Consider the following 18,276-nt stretch of genomic DNA (forward strand, 5'->3'; position numbering starts at 1 on the left):
AGTCGACTCGACGAATTGTTTAGTTTAGTTTTGGGAGTTTCTCATGATCGACAGTCTGGATCATGGCAAGTTCCCCAAACGGAAACTCTCGCTAATTTTTAGATGGCCTTGGTTGTTTCTAACAAAGAACCCTACACTGCATGGTCTAAAACCACCAAAACATATGGTTTGACCATTCAGGGGCTGGAAGACTGCCTTCAGGGTGTTGGCAGGGCCCCTTCGTCTCTGCCGGCTTCAAGGGAAGATGCCTGCTTCTCTCTCCAGGTGCCGGTAACCTCCTGCATCTCTTGGGTTGTGGCTGCAAGCCTCCAGCCGCTGCCGCAGTCTTCACGTACCTGCTTTCCCTCGGCCTCTGGCTCTTCCCTTCTCTTTACACAGGGACCCTCGCCAGAATGGATTCGGCCCACCCTACCACGGAAAGGCCTCATCTACACTGACTAACTGCATCCGCAGAGACTCTGTCTCGATACGATCACATTCACGTATACAGAAGGACAGAACTTGAACATGTCTTCTTCCTAGGAGACACAAAGGAACCCCTAGCATGGAGTTAGGGCGGCAGATCTCAGGAAATGGGGCTAGGTCCAGGAGTTCATCGGCATCCTGGCAGTCTGTGGTATGACGCCCACGGGAGAACACTGCAAGCTTACCTCCAGAATTTATCTGTAAGGCACCGAAAACCATCCTGACTGGTGTCCCATGTTAAGTTCGCAATCTATGTGTGGGGTCATAAAGCTATAGATTGAATGACAGACCTGCTGCAAAATACCACTTGAAAGCACTGTTTAAGAAAGAGAGGATTAAGGGGCTCTGAATAAGTGGACCTGATCTGAACCACAGTGTTTTCATGTGCAGGGAGAAGACAGACAATGACGGAAGACTGAAGAGGCATGGCTGCACTTGAACAACAGTGTTGGAAAGAATATGGGCTGCACCATAGACTCGGAGAACAGATCGATTCGGGGGAAATGTGCAGCAAACATGCTTCTTAGAAGGGAGGATGGTGACACTCTGTTTGCATCCATTGGACATATTATCAAAAAGGACCAATCCCCGGAGAAGGACACTGTGTCTGATAAAATAGAGCCAGTGCAAACCGAGGAAGACCCTCAATGAGATGAGGTGACACGAGGCTGCAATGGTGTGCTTCGACTTAGCAACGGGTGTGAGGAGGATGCCTGCCCAGGAGGTGGCGCTTCCGGCTGTTGGACACAGGATCCCTATGAGTCACAACTGACTTGATGGAGCACGAACAACCACAGCAGCAGCAGCAGCCTGCCATCACTGCAAAGCAAGGATACCTGTAGCTGTCACAGAGTGCTCACAAACATTGACTGAGCCTTTATTCTGTACCGGGCACGTTATTCAGAGCTGAAAATTAAAGATGAATAAGAGATGATGCCTGCCAACAAGGAGCTCCTATGCCAGTCGGGGGAAATGAGAAACAGGAAAAGATAACTGGAAATGAATATTGAGCACAATAATGGGGCCCCACGGGGCCGAGGGACAGTGCCTAACTGTACGGCCAAGGTTGCACAGAGGAGGCAGTGGTGGCGGCAAGGCAGCTCTGCGTTGGGAGATGGGCTCTGCAAATGGAGGAGCTCTGAGACATGCTGTCTGTACATTCATCCAATTTAGAAACATACCAGACGTGGGGCAGGAAGATTGGCTGTTAGATATTTTATTTTTTGTGTATTAATAACAAAGCATTCTTCTACCCATATGAATGCATTGAATCCTCACAACAACCCCATCAGGCAGGCACTATGCTTGACAGATGAGAGAACGAGGCAGACAATGTTAAGTTAACTGACCCCTGAACACACACACCAATGACCAGAGAGAGGAATAGTGATGGACAGCACTGACTGAAACAAAAGACAGAGGAGGGCAAGAGTGGCTTTTAAAAGAAACTCTATAGAGATCATTAAAGTGTCACATGAAGTTTTGAGAAAAAAAATACAGAAAGATCTCTTGTCCATGTTGCCCAGAGTCCCCTAATTGGCAAGATTTTGTAAAATTATAGTATATCATAACTAATATAGTGACATAGTTACCACTCTCCAGTCTTATTTAGATTTCTCCAGGTTCAGTTGACTCCATTGTGTGTGCAGGTATTTAGTTCTGTACCATGTTATCACCCGTGTAGGTTCTTGTACTGAACAGGTTCAACATGCAAGAAAAGCTCATGTTGCCCTTTGATAACCACACCCACTACCTTCCACCCACTCTTCAAAGCCCAATGGCAGTGTCAGAAAAGGCTTACTAAAATCAAAGACTTAAATAAGATCCAGACTCTCTGAAGGTAAATCTCAAATGTCTAGGATGCAATAGAACGTCGTACTGAGAACCACGTGATTCACAACTTGAGCAAACACAACCAGGAGATACCATAATTGAAGTGTTGGAGATATTGGAAACATCTGACTCAGATTTTAAAACGATCATAATACATGTGTTTCAACAGTAAATAAAAATATGTTTGGTGCAAATTGAACTATTTAAAGCTTCAGCAAAGAAATAGCAGATACCAAGAGAGAGAGAGGGAGAATTTTCAAACTGGAGATGAGCTCACCAGCAGGGTGAAAAGGATATGCGCACTTGGAGAGGATACTATAGAAATGATCCAATCTGAACAAGAGAGAAAGTAAACTGGAGAAATTAATGGGTCCTCAGAGACCTGTCGCATTATAGCCAAAGATCTAACAACTGTGCCATAAGTGTCAGAAGGAGAGACAGAGAATGGAACTGACAAACTAAAGAAACCAACCAAACCAAATCCACGGCCACCAAGCTGATTGCAACTCATATAGATACTACATAAGGTTTCTGAGACTTTAAATATTTATGGTCTTACCAGACAGTCTTACCTTTGTCCTGAGGAATATCTGGTGAGGTGAAACTGAAGACGTTGCAGTTAGCAGTCCAATGGCTATCCTACGGTGCCACCTGAGATCCTTGAAGAAATGATAACTAAAGCCTCCCCAGGTTTATGAAAGACATACACCTATAGATTCAAGAAGTTGAGTGAACACCCTCCTGACACAATCACTGAAGACAAAATGGGTGCATGAGCAAATGTGGCAAAGAAAGCTGATGGTGCCCGGCTATCAAAAGATTTCGTGTCTGAGGTCTCAAAAGTTTGATGTTAAATAAGCAGCCATCAAGTAGAGAGGCAATAGCCAACATGGAAGAAGCACACCAGCCTGTGCAATCATAAAGTGTCAATAGGAACAGGTAACAGGTCCAAGAAGACTCAAAACAAAATAAAAAACATTGTTGAGAACAAGGCAGATCAGAGCAAAGACCCAAAGCCCATCTGTAGACAATAGGACATCCTCTCACAGAAGGGTCACAAGGAAGGGACGAGTCAACCAGGGTGCATGGCACAATATTCCTCTCATTATCTGAGACTTCCTCACCCACCCACTGCACACCCACTATCAAGATCCCAGTCCTGCCCTTCAGTTCTGGCTAGACTGGCATGTAAACTGGTACAGATAAGGGTTGATGACACATAGAATCCATGTCAGATAAACCCCTCAGGAACAGAAATGGGAGTAGCAATACCAGGAGGGTAGGGAGAAGGTGGGGAGAGGAGGATTGGTAGGGGAACCGATTGCAATGATGGACACGTAATACCCCCCCACACACACACACAAGGGGGATGAACAACAGACATGTGGGTAAAGAGAGACAGCGTTCAATGCAAGATATGAAAATAATAATAATTTATAAAGGGTGGGAGGTGAGTAGGGAGGGGGGAAAAGTGGAGTTGATACCAAGGGCACAAATAGTAAGTAATATTTAGAAAATGATGATGGTAACATATGTACAACTATACTTGATAAAATTGATGTATGGATTGATATAAGAGCTGTAAGAGACCCCAGTAAAAGATATTTAAAGAGAGAGAGAGAGAGAAGAAGACATGAGGGAATTCCAGATGGGATAAACTGAAGGAATATACAACAAGACACAGCAACCTGAAAACTCAAGAGAAAGGAAAACTTGAAATCAGCCAGAGAAACAGAAAACCTTACTTTTAGTAGAAAACAAAAATTTCTGGATGGCCCTAGGAGTTTCTGCTCTTCTACTAACCAACACTGCTACAAAGGCGAGACCTGGGAATCCGCATCCATGAAGAATACAGCCAAGGAAACCCTGTGAAGTAGAAATGTACCATAGGGGCTTGCCAGAGTCAGAATCTTCTCAGTAGGTTGGGATTGGGTTTTAAAAGGGAAGATAAATTTGACCGATAGCAGTAATACTTCATTGCCTGTTGCAATTACAATAAGAAAACATACATCTCTCCTTGGCGCAAATTACCTACAACTGAGACAGCCAGTGGGACCACCTTGGTCAATTCTCAAGTGGGTTTTTCTAACTAAATAATGATCTTTACTTGGCTGTTTGGTCACACCATGCACGGACCTCTATTTGGACCTATGATGGGCCTGAGGAGATCCTGGGGACACTTTAGGATGTTCAAAGTATCCAAATTAAGCTATGTCTTTGTGGTGTGGTGTGCTTTAGCTTCATTTATTCATTTAATCATTCATTCAACAAGTACATTTGAGTACACTTTCTCCAGCTGTCACCTAGTCGTTCTGACTTATCATGAGCCCATGTGTGTCATAGTAGAATCGTGAGTCATAGAATTTTCCGGGGCTGAGTTTTTCAGAAGTAGATGGTTGGCACTTTCTTCCAACCCCTATGCTAGTCCCGGGAAGCCAACTATCAACAACAAGAACACAAGATCCTCCAAGACAGGAGAAAGACATGGAACAAATAAAGACAATTCTTTTTCTGAAGCTACACTGAATTCAAGATAAATGCATTGGGAGAGGAAATAAAGGGAGAATTTAACTAGAGTAAGATTTGAGGGGCCACTTGAATGGTGATCTGAGAGATAAATTAGTGGACAAAGAGTGAGGCTGATCTTCTAGGCAGATACGAGAGCATGTTTAAAGGCCCTGAGACAAGTGATGGCTCATGATAAGGCTACTGAGATGAGCTGGTGATAAAAGGTACAGTAAGGTTAGATGAAGGCTAAATTATACCATCCTAAGAAAACCATGCCTATGAAAATATGCCTGGCATCACTTAGGAGCCAAATGTGACACAGGCACACATTCGAATGACTCTCACAACACGCTGTGTGGTAGAGCCCTCTCAAACGCACTCACTTCCAATGAGTCGATGCTGACTCACAGGGATCCTACAAAACAGGGTAGAACTACACCTGTGAGGTTTCACGACAAGAAACCATTTACGCCACATTTGCTTATGCACCCATTTGTCTTCAGCGAAGTGAGCAAATGTGGATAAGAAAGCTGATGGTGCCCAGCTGTCAAAAAATATAGTGTCTGGGGTCTTAAAGGCTTAAAGGTAAACAAGTGGCCATCTAGCTCAGAAGCAACAAAGCCCACAAGGAAGAAGCACAAGGAAGGCTGCTGTGTAATCACGAGGTGTCGAAGGGATCAGGTATCAGGCATCATCAGAACAAAAAATCATATCTTTGTGAATGAGTGGGGGGAGTGCGGAGTGGAGACCCAAAGACCATCTGTAGGCCACTAGACATCACCTTACTGAAGAGTCTCAGGGAGGAGACGAGACAGTCAAGGTCCAGTGTAGCAACGATGAAACTACAACTTTCCTCTAGTTCCTAAATGCTTCCTCCCCCTACTATCATGATCCCAAGCCTACCTTACAAATCTGGCTAGACCACAGGATGTACACTGGTACAGATAGGAACTGGAAACATAGGGAATCCAGGACAGATGATCCCTGAAGGACCAGTGATGAGAGTGGCGATACTGGGAGGGTGGAGGGAGGGCGGAGTGGAAAGGGGGGACCGATTACAAGGATCTACATATAACCTCCTCCCTGGGGGATGGGCAACAGAAAACTGGGTGAAGGGATACGCTGGACAGTGTAAGATATGACAAAATAATAATTTATAAATTATCAAGGGTTCAAATGAGGGAGGGTCGAGCGGGGAGGCAGGGGTGAAAATGAGAAGCTGATGCCAGGGGCTTAGGGGGAGAGCAAATGTTTTGAGAATGATGAGGGCAATGGATGTACAAATGTGCTTTACAAAATTGATGTATGTATGGATTGTGAGAAGAGTTGTATGACTCCCCAATAAAACAATTAAGAAAAAAAAAAGAAACTATTTACAGAGTAAAAAGCCCCATCTTTCTCCCACAGTGTTGGTTTCAAACTGTGGACCTTTCTGATCACAGCCCAACATGTAACCACTACTCCACCAGGGTTCGTCAGTTAGAGCCCTAGTTGAGAAATTATCTACAATTGCTGGGGTAATTCAGAAGTCGGACAGAAGTGGCTGGGATCAAGTAGAGGTGGCGGTAGCATTGGGGGAATTGTTGGTAGGAATGAAGTTGGTTAGATAATTTCTTGGAGAAGATAGTACTGGAGTTGAATTTGGGATTCCAGAGGCTGAGTCTGCAACTGTGACAATCTTTGCAGTGGTCTGAGTCATGCACTAAAGAGAGACTCTTGGCAGATCTGCCATCCATGGGCCTGGGAGGCCATGGATCTAGTCTAAGGAGCCAACTCAACCAATCATGGCATCAGCTCTCTAAGTTTAAGATGTGCTGGGCATGTTTTGGTTTTGTAATCTAGATCTTTACACATTTCTTATAATATTTGGTTTTGTCTTTTCAGCTTCCTTTTGAAATTTTTGATTCAGATCTTTGACTTCATCTTTTTTTCCATTTGCTTTAGCGGCTCTATCATTAAGAGCAAGTTTCTGAGTCTGTTCTTAGACCCACTCTGCCCTTTTCTTTCTTTCCTTTTTTTTTAAAGAGGACATTTTATTTTCTTCATGACTGATGTTCTTGACATTCTCCTACAGCTTATCAGGTCTCTGTCATTAGTGTTAAATGTGTCAGATCTCTTCTTGAGATGTTCTCAAAATTGTGGAGAGACTCCCGGCCATATTGTGGCTCTCATGGGCTTGTTTTAATTTTCTTCAGCTTTATCTTGAACTTATGTAATAGCAATTGATGGTCTGCTCCACAGTAGGCCTCTGGCCTGGTTTTAGCTGCTGATATTGAGCTTCTCCAGTGTCTCTTCCCACAGATATAGTAAATTTGATTTCTGTGTATTCCATTTGAGGAAGTCCATGTGTATAGTCATCGTATTTTGTATTGTTGAAAAAAAGGTGTTTGCTATGAACAAGTCATTAGTTTTGCAAAATTCTGTCATGTGATCTCCAGCTTCATTTCTCTCACCAAGTTCATATTTCCCAACCACGGTTCCTTCCTTTGTGTTTCCAACTTTTGCATTCCAATGCCAATAATTATCAATGCATCTTTATTCCCTGTTTGATCAACTTCGGACTGAAGTTGTTAGTAGAATTCTTCAATTTCTTCATCACTAGCTTTTGTGGTTGTTATATAAATTTGCATAATAGTTGTATTGATTGGACTTCCCTGAAGGTGGATAGATTTAATCCTATCACAGACAGCACTGTACTTCATAATTGATTTTGCAAAATCCTTTTCGACAATGAATGTCATGCCATGCCTTTGATTGTGTTATTCTCGGCATAATTATATAATTTCTAATTCAAATGACCAATACCAGTCCATTTCAGCTCTTTAATGCACAATATATCAATCTTTATGAGTTCCATTTCATTTATAACGACTTCCAGTTTTCCTAGATTCATACTTTTCACATTCCAAGTTTTGATCATTAGATTAAAAAAAAAAGATCATTAACAGATTTTTGAAACTGTTTTTCTCTACCTGGAGTCATGCTCCATCAGCAAATGAAGATCCCGAAGACGCCACTCCCATAGGCTTTACTGGACTCACATCACCATGGCGACTCCACGCTGAGACATTAGCTCTTCCTCAGCTTCATTTCAAGTGCCCTCCAACCTGAGGGCCCACCTTCCAGCACGATCTCTGACAGTGCTCTGCTTCCATTCACTATGCCTTCAGTGTCTGACATGGTCTCGAAGCTCTGCATAGGTTTCAACAGCTACTTCCTCTGAAGTGGGGACATGAGTCCTTCTTTGTCATCTGTTCTTAGTCTGGAAGTTCCGCTGAAATGTGCTCACTTTGGGTGACCCTGATGCCGTTTGCAATACCAGTGAGATAGCTTCCAGCATCGCAGTCATCCCCAAGCCACCACAGTGTGCACAACTGACAGACCAGTGTCAATTTGAAATCTTTAAGTTCACAGAAAGTCCCATTTTTCTCCTGTGGAGCTGCTGGTGGGTTTGAACTGCTGAACTTCAGGTTAACAGTCCAATGAACTTAAGACCTATTTTAGTGCTCAGTTTGTTTCTTCTTTAAAAATGACCCTGGGAATAACAAGGTTACCATGGTTTCCTTTTCTTTATTGTCATCCAAATGTGGAGCTCAGCTATAGCACATATCTTGTCAGTTTGCACTACTATTCGAGCTACTCTGTCTTGCCAAAAATCCAATGGAAAATTCACAAGGAATTGCTTTCACTCCCAAACTCACCTACTCACTGACATCAGGTTGATTCTGACCCATCTTGACCTGATATCTGGTTTCTGGAGCTGTAAATCTTTACAGGAACAATTGTCTCCCTTAGAGGATTTGAACCACTGACCTTGTGATTAGCGGTCTAAAGAAAACTTACTCAAAAGCACCACCAGAGCTCCTAAGAGAGACATAAAAAGAAAATAAGAACACTAGTTGTGCCTTAAAGGAACTAATTTAGATATGAAAGGTATTAAAACCAGCAGGAGACTCGGTTACTAATGCGTTTGGTTAACATAACAAGTGCCACAAAGCTGTGTTTGGAATTGGAGATACAAAGAATAAGACAGTCTGTGTGACACCAAATATTTGACAATTTTATGGGAGAGAGACGTGTAATCTATTGATTCAGAATTCTGTATAGTAAATACTAGAGTCTCTCCAATATCCTTTGAGCTGCAGTAGTGTAGTGGGTATGCGTTGGGCTGTTCATCTCAAGGTCAGCAATTCAAAACACCAGTCCCTCAGAAGAAAAGAGACAAGGCTTTCTACTCCTGTAAACAAAAAGAAAGAAGCAGGAGACAAAGCTATTTATAGAAGTATAACTATATGTATGTGTGTATGTATATACATATATGTATATATAATTTATAATGGAAGGGATAGAGGCCCATCTACATATCTTTATATGCTTTTTTTTAAAACAATTTATAAACCAAAACTTTAATCCCAAAGACATCCACAAAATATATTACAAATGACAGCATGGAGACAAACCTTGCACAGTCACTGTAAGTTCAGCTGTACAATGTACCCTATTAAAACTGGCAGAACATTGGCACCTTGGATAGCCTCCATTTTCCAAATGTTACAAAATACTTATTTGTATACAGCAATAACAAAGATCTTTATGACCAGAAGCAAAAGTAAAATAAAAAATTCCTTAAAACTATCAAATTAAAAATGAACGGAGTAACTTCTGCACACCGTTGAAGACTAGGTTGGATTTTTTAAAACCTCTAACCTACTTTAACGGTGCAGCTACTTACTTTTATCTGGTGGCTTCTATGTTCTCAGCTGCTCTCAGAGGCTGCTCCTTCCACGACAGCTGCCTGCTTTTCCCAGCCACCGACAAAACACAACCTGCCAACGTTGCCACTTGTTTCCTCAACATTAAAGCATCACGCTTTAGCTGGGCGAGACTCAGAGGTTTATTATCAGTCTTATTCAAGACTAACTGAAGTTCAAAGCAAATTCAATTTTGTGTGGAGACAAAATTCCAACAGCGAAATATCTTTAAAACGCACCAAGGCTTCTGAAGACTCAAACTCCTGTCAAATGATGCATTTCCTGCACATCCTCCGCTCCATCTGCAACGCCATCTTCTCATTTCCTTTCATTTGACCTAGATCGGCTCCGAGACCTTGAGAAGGAGCGGGACGGCTTGTGATTTCTCTCCCGAGACAGTGATCTCTCTCTTCTCCGGTCTCTAGAAAGGGACCTGCTCCGGCTGGGAGAGAAGCTTCTCCTCCTAGGAGATCTGCGGCGAAGGGGAGGACTTCTTCTCCGATCATCATCTCGAGGGCGACGACCCCAAGAGGGAGGTGGGCCACGATTCCGACTCCCTTTTTCACCATTTGACAGCTCTACTCTTACTCGGCAGCCACACAGTGTTCTTCCATCCGGCTCTCGAACAGCATCGGCTGCATCCCGAGGATCTTCAAAGTCAACAAAAGCAAAGCCGGGAGGGTTTCTAGCAACCCACGCACTTCGGAGTGGGCCATAATACCCCAAAGCCCGTTCCAATTCGGTTTTGTTTCCATTGTTTCCAAGGTTACCTACATCAACCTTACAGTCCAATGGACAGGAATCACGATGCATTTCATCTGGGCACTGGGTTGAGGGGCCCCAATGACGCTGGAGCACAAAGTCTGGGGAGCTTACAGGAGCCTCCCCAGATGCTGGGCAGAAGATCAGGCTATCAAGTGCTGGCTGTAGGCCTCTGGACACCCTTCTTTAGGCGCTAATCAATGCAGAAGCCGTGGGTTTTGCAAACCCAATCAGGGACGAAATCTGGTCTCGTAGACACAGAGGTTTAAAACTACATGCGTGAATGGGTCTTCTCCTCTGACTAGCCCCCCTCAGCCTCCACGGAGCCCCTGGCATCCACGAAATGGAGGCCATATCTTTATATGTTAAGCATTAAGATGGCAGGCAGATTTTGGGCCTCTACTCAAGGTCTCCCTAAACACAAGAACACTTTGTTCTAATAACCTGGCACTCTTTGATACTTACCTTCCCGTCACAACTTCCTGGATATCAAAAGATATAGTGTCTGGGGTCTTAAAAGCTTGAAGTTAAACAAGCAGCCATCTAGCAGGGAAGCAAATAAGCCCACATGGAAGAAGCACACCCACCTATGTGATCATGATGTGTCAATGGGATCAGGTATCAAAAGATCCAAAGCAAACGATTAAATTGATGTGAAAGAGGGGGGTTGGAGTGGAGACCCAAAACCCATCTGTACACAACTAGATATCCCCCCACAGAAGGGTTACAAGAAAGGGGTGATTCAACCAGGGTGCAGTATAGCACCGATGAAACACACATCATTCCTCTAGTAACTAGAGTCTAGTTCCTGAGTGCTTCCTTCCCATCCCCACCCAACCCACTACTATGACCCAGTTCTACCTTACAAATCTGGCTAGATTGGAGTACATACATTGGTACAGATAAGAGCTCTCGACACATGGAATTCAGGACAGATAAAATCCACAGGAACACTAGTGGGAGTAGCGCTATCATGAAGGGAGGGTGTTAAGGGGGAGGGGGTGGAAGGGGGATCCCATCAGAAGTTGGATATATAGCCTCCCCATTGAGGGGGATGAATAACAGAAATGTGGATGAAAGGAGACAATGGATACTGTAAGACATGAAATAATAATATATAATTGATCAAGGATTCATGAGGGTGGGAGGGGGCAAAAGAGAAACTGATACCAAGGGCTCAAGTAGAATGAAAATATTTTGGAACTGTTGATGGCAACCCATGTACAAGTATGCTTAATACAATTGAATGATGGATTGTCATAAGATTTGTAAGAGCCCACCCAATAAAATGATTAAAACAACAATAACAACAAAAACCCCAACAAATTACATTCTCGGAAACCCACAGAGGCAGTTCTGCTCTGTCCCATAGTGTTGTTATGAGTTGGAATTGACTAATGGCAGTGGGTTTGGTGTTTTGGTTAGGCAGTTTTCCATGTTTCTTTCATCATCGGTGATTACAGATCTGCGTTTTGCTTGGAGTAGTACCAGATAAGCCACGTGTAACAACCCTGTTTGTATTTTCCCAAACTTTCTTGTAGCTGGGGGTTGGGGTGAACCACATAACCCAGATGTAGTCTCGGTAACACGGGGGACTTGCAGGGTGGAGGGGCATGATTCTGAACAAGTTTTGCTTTACAGATAAAATAAGTGAATGAAAGCACCTGTCCTGTCCCATTTTTCTAGCCGCTGAAACAAGGCATTTATTTTGTTCCCATGAGGAAAAGACCAAGAACAATTACAGAGACATTGCTCAGCATGCTGGAACAGCTCCAGCAACCATCTTCTACCTTTGACCTTCCTGGTAGGTGAAAAAAAGGGCATCTCTATTTGTTGAAATTATTGTTAGTCAGGTTTTCTAATAAGCACTATACGCAACACCAGAGATGAGTTATTCAACAAGCAAGGTAAATACTGGCATACTTGTGTTGATCAACAAATACACAGTTGAGCTTGTTAGTTTATTGTGCCAACCTGGCCAATAAACACATGTGGGGTTAATTGAATGGTGGAGAGATAAATGGCTCTGTAAGCCTCGCCTTTCTAGTTCTAGAGTTTCTTGTTTTGTAATGGTTGGAACAGGATGCAGCTGCTTTAGCCAGTTCCCTGCTTCAGCTGGCAAGGCTCACTTCCTGTAAGACATCCCTGAGGAGAAGCCGTATGGATCTACCCTGATGCAGCCCTGGGTGCTGGAGCAGCCATGTGGAGACCTCTGCCAGTGCTGAGATGCTTACAAATTCACTGACTCAGCTTTCCTCCTGCAGTCGGCATCGTTGCGTCTGTTTTGTGAGATGGAGGAGGACGTTGTGGATTGGTGTCAGACATGTGGGCTAATGGACTTGTGGGCTTGGGAAGCACTGGTGTGGGATGTTTTCTTGATGTGCACTTAACCTTTATATAAAACTCTCTCTTATACATGAGTTTCTGTGCATTTGTTTCTCTAAAGTACCCTGACTAATACATTATGGTGCCTTGAGAGTGGGGTACTAGAGAAACAAATCATAAGATGGAGAGTAGATGTTTGTTTGACCTCTCCCTCGTGGTAGTTTTTCTCTTCTAGCCAGAGGTCAGATAAAGCCACACTATTTACTTGGTTGTTTTTTGAGAAAAATATGGGAAGCATGAAAATAGAAAATTTGTAAGTCCACCTGCTTTGAGCCATTAAAATTTGATCTTTTGATGGATTTAGGCCATGCCTGCAAAGAAAGCTATGCAAAGAAATATATGCTTGATTAATAAATACACAGTGAACAATTTCACATGGTTTAACTAAAAAGTAGTATAAATCCTTGGGGGCGACATACTAGACCACTGGATGGAAATTTGCCAGCCTTTAGGGAAATCTTAAATAAACTTGCATGAGCAAAATAAATAGCTTACCTGTTTCAGTCCAAGTTATGGATATCCTAACAGGTAGGCAACTCTGAGTGCTGCATTGAACAAGACCTTTTCACTTTCTCTCTAATTTTCAACCAAACGAATAATTATTTCTCAGTATCTTTTGACCCTTAAAGATTCCTCCCTGTGGCTTATATTATCCGTGACATTTCTTAACTCTGCAATGAGATATTTTTCTAATTCTTGTGCCTAGGGTGAAGACAGTATCTCAGAATACATACATAATTAGGTCAAGAAAGCTTTCTCTTAAGAAAGTCCACATTCCTCTGCCCAAGGATAGCAACATGAGGATGAGCAAAAAAATGATTGCTAATAGAATTCCAGCTAATATTTGAAATGTCTTTCCCAGCAAAACATGTTCAAAAAATGACCACATGATGACGGAAGACAAGTTCTCTCAGAAACACATTTGCTTTCATGTCATGAGGGTGCCATCCGTAAATAGGATACTTTTGGTGTCACGTGGAGGAAGGGAAGAGATTTTGAAGTCAGAGCTAATACCTATTTAAACAAAACTCAAGTGAACAGCTTCCCAGACCATTGGTGTTTTGTAACAAGTGTTTGGGAATGCTGTCCTGTATTAAGCAACAGTTTTAGATGGATCATGCATTTTCAGGAAGGTCACGAAGACCTCAAAGATGAGCCAAGAGAGGGAAGACCATCCGTTTGGACAAGTGAAGCAATGGTGGGCTCAAGTCCAGCAACTCATGGAAGAAGACTGCAGATGATCATTGATGCAATCGCTATTGAAGGTGGGACCTCATGTGGGCTGACATTTTCCCTTTTAAACAAACATCTTGACCTCAGTAAACTTTCCACTGGGTGGGTGCCCACGGTGTTGCCTGAAGATCAGCCATCTCAAAGAGCTGATCTCTCCATCAGTCTTTAAAGCAAGATCAACACTAAGGAAGATGATTTCGTGGAGCAAATCGTAACTAGATCATAACAAATATGACCCAGAGAGCAAAGACCAATGAAAAACAGTGGCTTCCAAAGGTATCTGGCGTGGCCATTTAAACTCAAGGCAGAACGGTCAGATTAGAAGGTGGTGGTCTCTGTTTGGGGATCCCAAAGGAGTAATGGGTATATTTTCCTTAAAAAGCGATTATGGCTGCTCATTATGAGAATGCCTTACAGAAAAATGGAAACCTGCTTTTGAGAGAAAGGCCAGGAAAATCGGGCTGACGTCGTAACAGTGTACCTGGTCTTTCTTCCAGGTGGCAGTGGCTTTCCTTGGAGAGAATTTCATTGGGAAACCTTACTCCATTAGCCCTATAGCCCCGATCTTGCCCCTTCAGACGCCTTTTTGTCCAGAAACAGATAATTTACAGGAGCATGAATTGAATACCTATGGATCGTCATGAGAACGTCCATGGTTTAGGAAGCTGTGCGCTGCCGTGTTGATGTGGTGTAACTAGAAGAAAGCAGAATGCTTTGGGGGAAGGGTCAGAGGAGTGGAAATGCTGCCCTCAGAAGTGTATAGACCGAGATGGAAACCCTGTCAAGAAACAATCGCTCCACATTGTTATCATACAAATTTCGATGGCTTTGCAGCCTTACATTTTGACTCACCTTTTGGCCTGGGTTCTAACCATTTATTTTTCAGTCTGCCTTAGTACGTTAGTCAACATTTGGCAACAGGATTATTTGCTCTCTGGGATATTTAGTGAGAATGGTGAACGTGCTGGTGTTAGCCAACCATCGGAGGTTGGAGTCCCACCCAGCGGCACCTCAGATGGACTGCCATCTACTGGGCGATCTACTTCCTGCGATGATCTCCAAATCTAACCCAACTGCCTTCAAGTCGATTCTGACTCATAGCAACCCTATAGGGCAGGATACAACTGTCCCAGTGGGTTTCCAAGATGGTACATCTTTATGGGAGTTAGAAAGCTTCATCTTTCTCCCATGAAGCAGCTGGTGGTTTTGAACGACTGACCTTGTCTATTATGCTACCAGGGCTCCTGAAAAAAAATAGTCAGCCTTGAAAACTCCACAGACCCATGGAGTTCTACTCAGACACACCTGGAGTCACATCCATCAGAATTGGCTTGATGACATTTGTTTTTTGGGGATTTTTTTAGGGTATTACCAGTCAGGGGAAAACTGACAGTTGGCTATTTTTATGATATTGCTGAGCCCTGTGGTCGTTAACGTCTCACCCAGTTAAACTTGCAGTCAGCAGCCTGTCTCCTGTTCCCCATCCATCTACAACCCCCACCACCCTGAGCCCAGGACTGCGCCTCCCTCTTAGTGACAGCCCTGAAGCCCAGCAGAAGCTCGAGGGAAGCCTTACTGAACACGGTGTTCTTCATGTGACAGGCTCCAGGGCGATGACTTGCTGTGCCCTGTGTCCTCATGCTCTTCTCTGAGTCAGGGCTCAGAGCTTTGATCTGCTTCTCCAAGGGGTTCGTGACCTGAAAAGCCTGACACCCATCATCAGGCCCGAAGAGCACACTCCTAGAGAGGGCAAACGGACCGACTGCCATTGCAGTGGAATAAAACGGCCATGGAAAAGTCCTGTCTTTTTTCCTAAAGATTAAGGGTAAATTTTTATTCCAAGCACCCAAGGCTTCAATTGCTCTCTCTCCAGACTATTCTGTGATCCAAAATAGAACCTGTCTGGGCTGGGGAACAAGAGCCAGCATGAGCAGCCTTGCTCCCGGGTTTCTCGGGCAGGTTCGGTGCAATCTTCGCCTCGCCGGTCCTCGGCGGGCGTGGGTGTAATCACATAATCGCCCGGGCCTCCAAGGTACAGGAAATGCTGCCACACCCCAGGCTGGGTTCACATAAATCATTGCTCTCTGAGCCCCCCCACACCGCGGGTCCCTGTGAAGACAGAGGCTGCAGCCAGACCTTGTCCTCCCCTCCTTCCCATTTCACAGAGCGCCATCTGGCTGTCCCCTAGCATTGCTGCTGTGCATGGGGGAGCTTCCTGTAGCCCAAGAGTGGGCGCTCCCCCTCGAAGGTGGGTGACGTGTGGGTAGGGGGGTGGGGAGGGAAGGTGGTTAGGGCTCTTAGCAGTAGATTCCTGGCCTACGAATAGGTTTCAGAGACACCTTAACACAACGAAACCCTTTACTATCAAGTTGATCCGGGCTTATCGTGGCCCTACATAGGGTTTCCGAGACTGGCAATCTCTATGGGAGTAGACAGCCGCCTCTTTCTCCTGCAGAGAGGCTGGTGGCTTTGAACCTCAACCTGGCTGTTAGTAGCTCAGTGTTGAGCCCACAGTGCCACCTGGGCAAAGAAACAACGGAACTGTATGCAAGGTTTGTTCCCCTTTCTTTTTGCTGCCATTGTTGAGGATCTACACGGCCGACTATCCGGCAATTCAACGATTTCTACACGCACCATTCGGTGACACAGATTGCTGTCTGTAATGGGGGCCCGGACCTCGCCTTCCTTTCCTCACTCACCGCCCCACGGGGCTCCTCTCTCATCTTTCATCTTTCCACTAGAGAGACAATGCCTGTCCTGGGGGAGAGGCTCTACAAGAATCACTGCCCTGAAGGAAACGGTCACGATTCCCCTGCCTGTCTGCACCCGCCACAGCCCCTTCCGCTCCCAGCCTCAGGGAGGTTCTGCATGGAAGATTAAGTACAGAATCCCCAGGGACAATCACTGTAGAGCCTGACAGGTCTCTGCCGCCTTGCCGACCCATGCAATGTACCTACACTCTGCAGCACAGTATCATTGCTTTCCATGGGTCATTAGGCAGTGAGGACAGCATCGGTGTCTCTGGATAGCACAGTCAGTTAAGCACTCAACAACTAACCTCGACATTGGGGGTTCGAACCTACCCAGAGATGTCTCAGGAGAAAAGGCCTGGCTGTTTGCTTCTGAGAGGGCATAGTGTTAACCTTCGCTGCACGGAGCGGTTCTGCTTCGTACACCTGGGCTCACCGTGAACAGGAACAGACTGGAACAGGGATGGATTGGCTCGTTTTTGGTTTGTTTTTCCATTGTGTTTAATGGCATCATTGTCGTGACTATACCACTGTGATCCCTGGTCCTGACACGAGCAAGACCAGCTCCATTTTGTTTTACTTTGAACTTTGAAATAGTGTTGTTTCCAACGTTGTTTTGAAGCTGAGCATGGGCAGTGAACCACAAGGACCAGGTGAAGAACGCAGTGTCTTGTGATTCGAACAAGAAAACCAACTCCAGATGCCCACTGGTAGAACTTCCCAAACTACCAGACAGGACCATTGGCTTAATGCGTGACTAAGCAAAGTTGTTTACCTTAATGTATAAAAACCCTCCCGGTGGCAGACAAGCTCCAGAGCATCTTTGAGAGAGGGTACCACGCCACTCTGAGCTCTCCACCGTAAGGTAAGCCACCTGTGACGTATTGCCTGACGTGTGACTGTGTATGTCAAACTTTAAGTTAGAATGTGTGTTGGACAGGGTTCTCTAGAGAGACAAACCAGATTGCTAGTAATTATAAATAAATATATTTATAAAGATAGGTATATAATATAAGAAATGAACTGTTAAATTATATACAGATATAATATAAGAAATTAACAGCTAAATTATAAAGCAGTGAGATACTAGCAGTCCTTTAAGGCTTGAGAGCCACCAGTTGCCAGTCCCCTTCTGTAGAGAGAGCTGGGCTATCTATGTCCAGGCAGCAAACAGCAAGGCGAGTCCCCAACTGTCATCAACTGTTGGTCCCCAGCTCCAGATATGAACATTCCAATCGTGTGGGCTTAAAGGGACCTCAACTTACAGCGACACAGTCCACAGGCTAGGCATCCCACAGGTAGTGTACCCCTTTAAACTGAGGCACAGAATGAGCAAGACGAGGCTCACCGAGCCATTTATCCCTCTGCCCTTCAGTTAATCCTACTTGTGTTTATCGGCCAGGTTGGCACAATAAACTGTCGCAGAATATATACTGATGATAACATGTATTGTCCCTGTGATGAATAAACGTGTGAATGCAGCATCATGACATGTCTCAGAACTTAGTCCTTTATGCATCCCAAGACAGGTCCCCGGCACTGGGTCTGCATGTAGTAGAACTCCAAACTGCCCGCCATCGTGTCAGGGC

General features: G+C 44.4%; 1 protein-coding gene and 1 pseudogene across 1 annotated transcript in view; both read right to left on the minus strand.

Moving 5' to 3' along the window:
- SPON1 (spondin 1) overlaps positions 1-18,276 on the minus strand; it is a 355,481-nt gene that overhangs the window by 203,888 nt on the left and 133,317 nt on the right. The gene's annotated exons all lie outside the window — the stretch shown is intronic.
- On the minus strand, positions 9,876-10,504 carry LOC142446681 (serine/arginine-rich splicing factor 3 pseudogene; annotated as a pseudogene).

Source organism: Tenrec ecaudatus, chromosome 4 (assembly GCF_050624435.1).
Source record: "Tenrec ecaudatus isolate mTenEca1 chromosome 4, mTenEca1.hap1, whole genome shotgun sequence".
In the NCBI taxonomy this organism is placed as follows: Eukaryota; Metazoa; Chordata; class Mammalia; order Afrosoricida; family Tenrecidae; genus Tenrec; species Tenrec ecaudatus.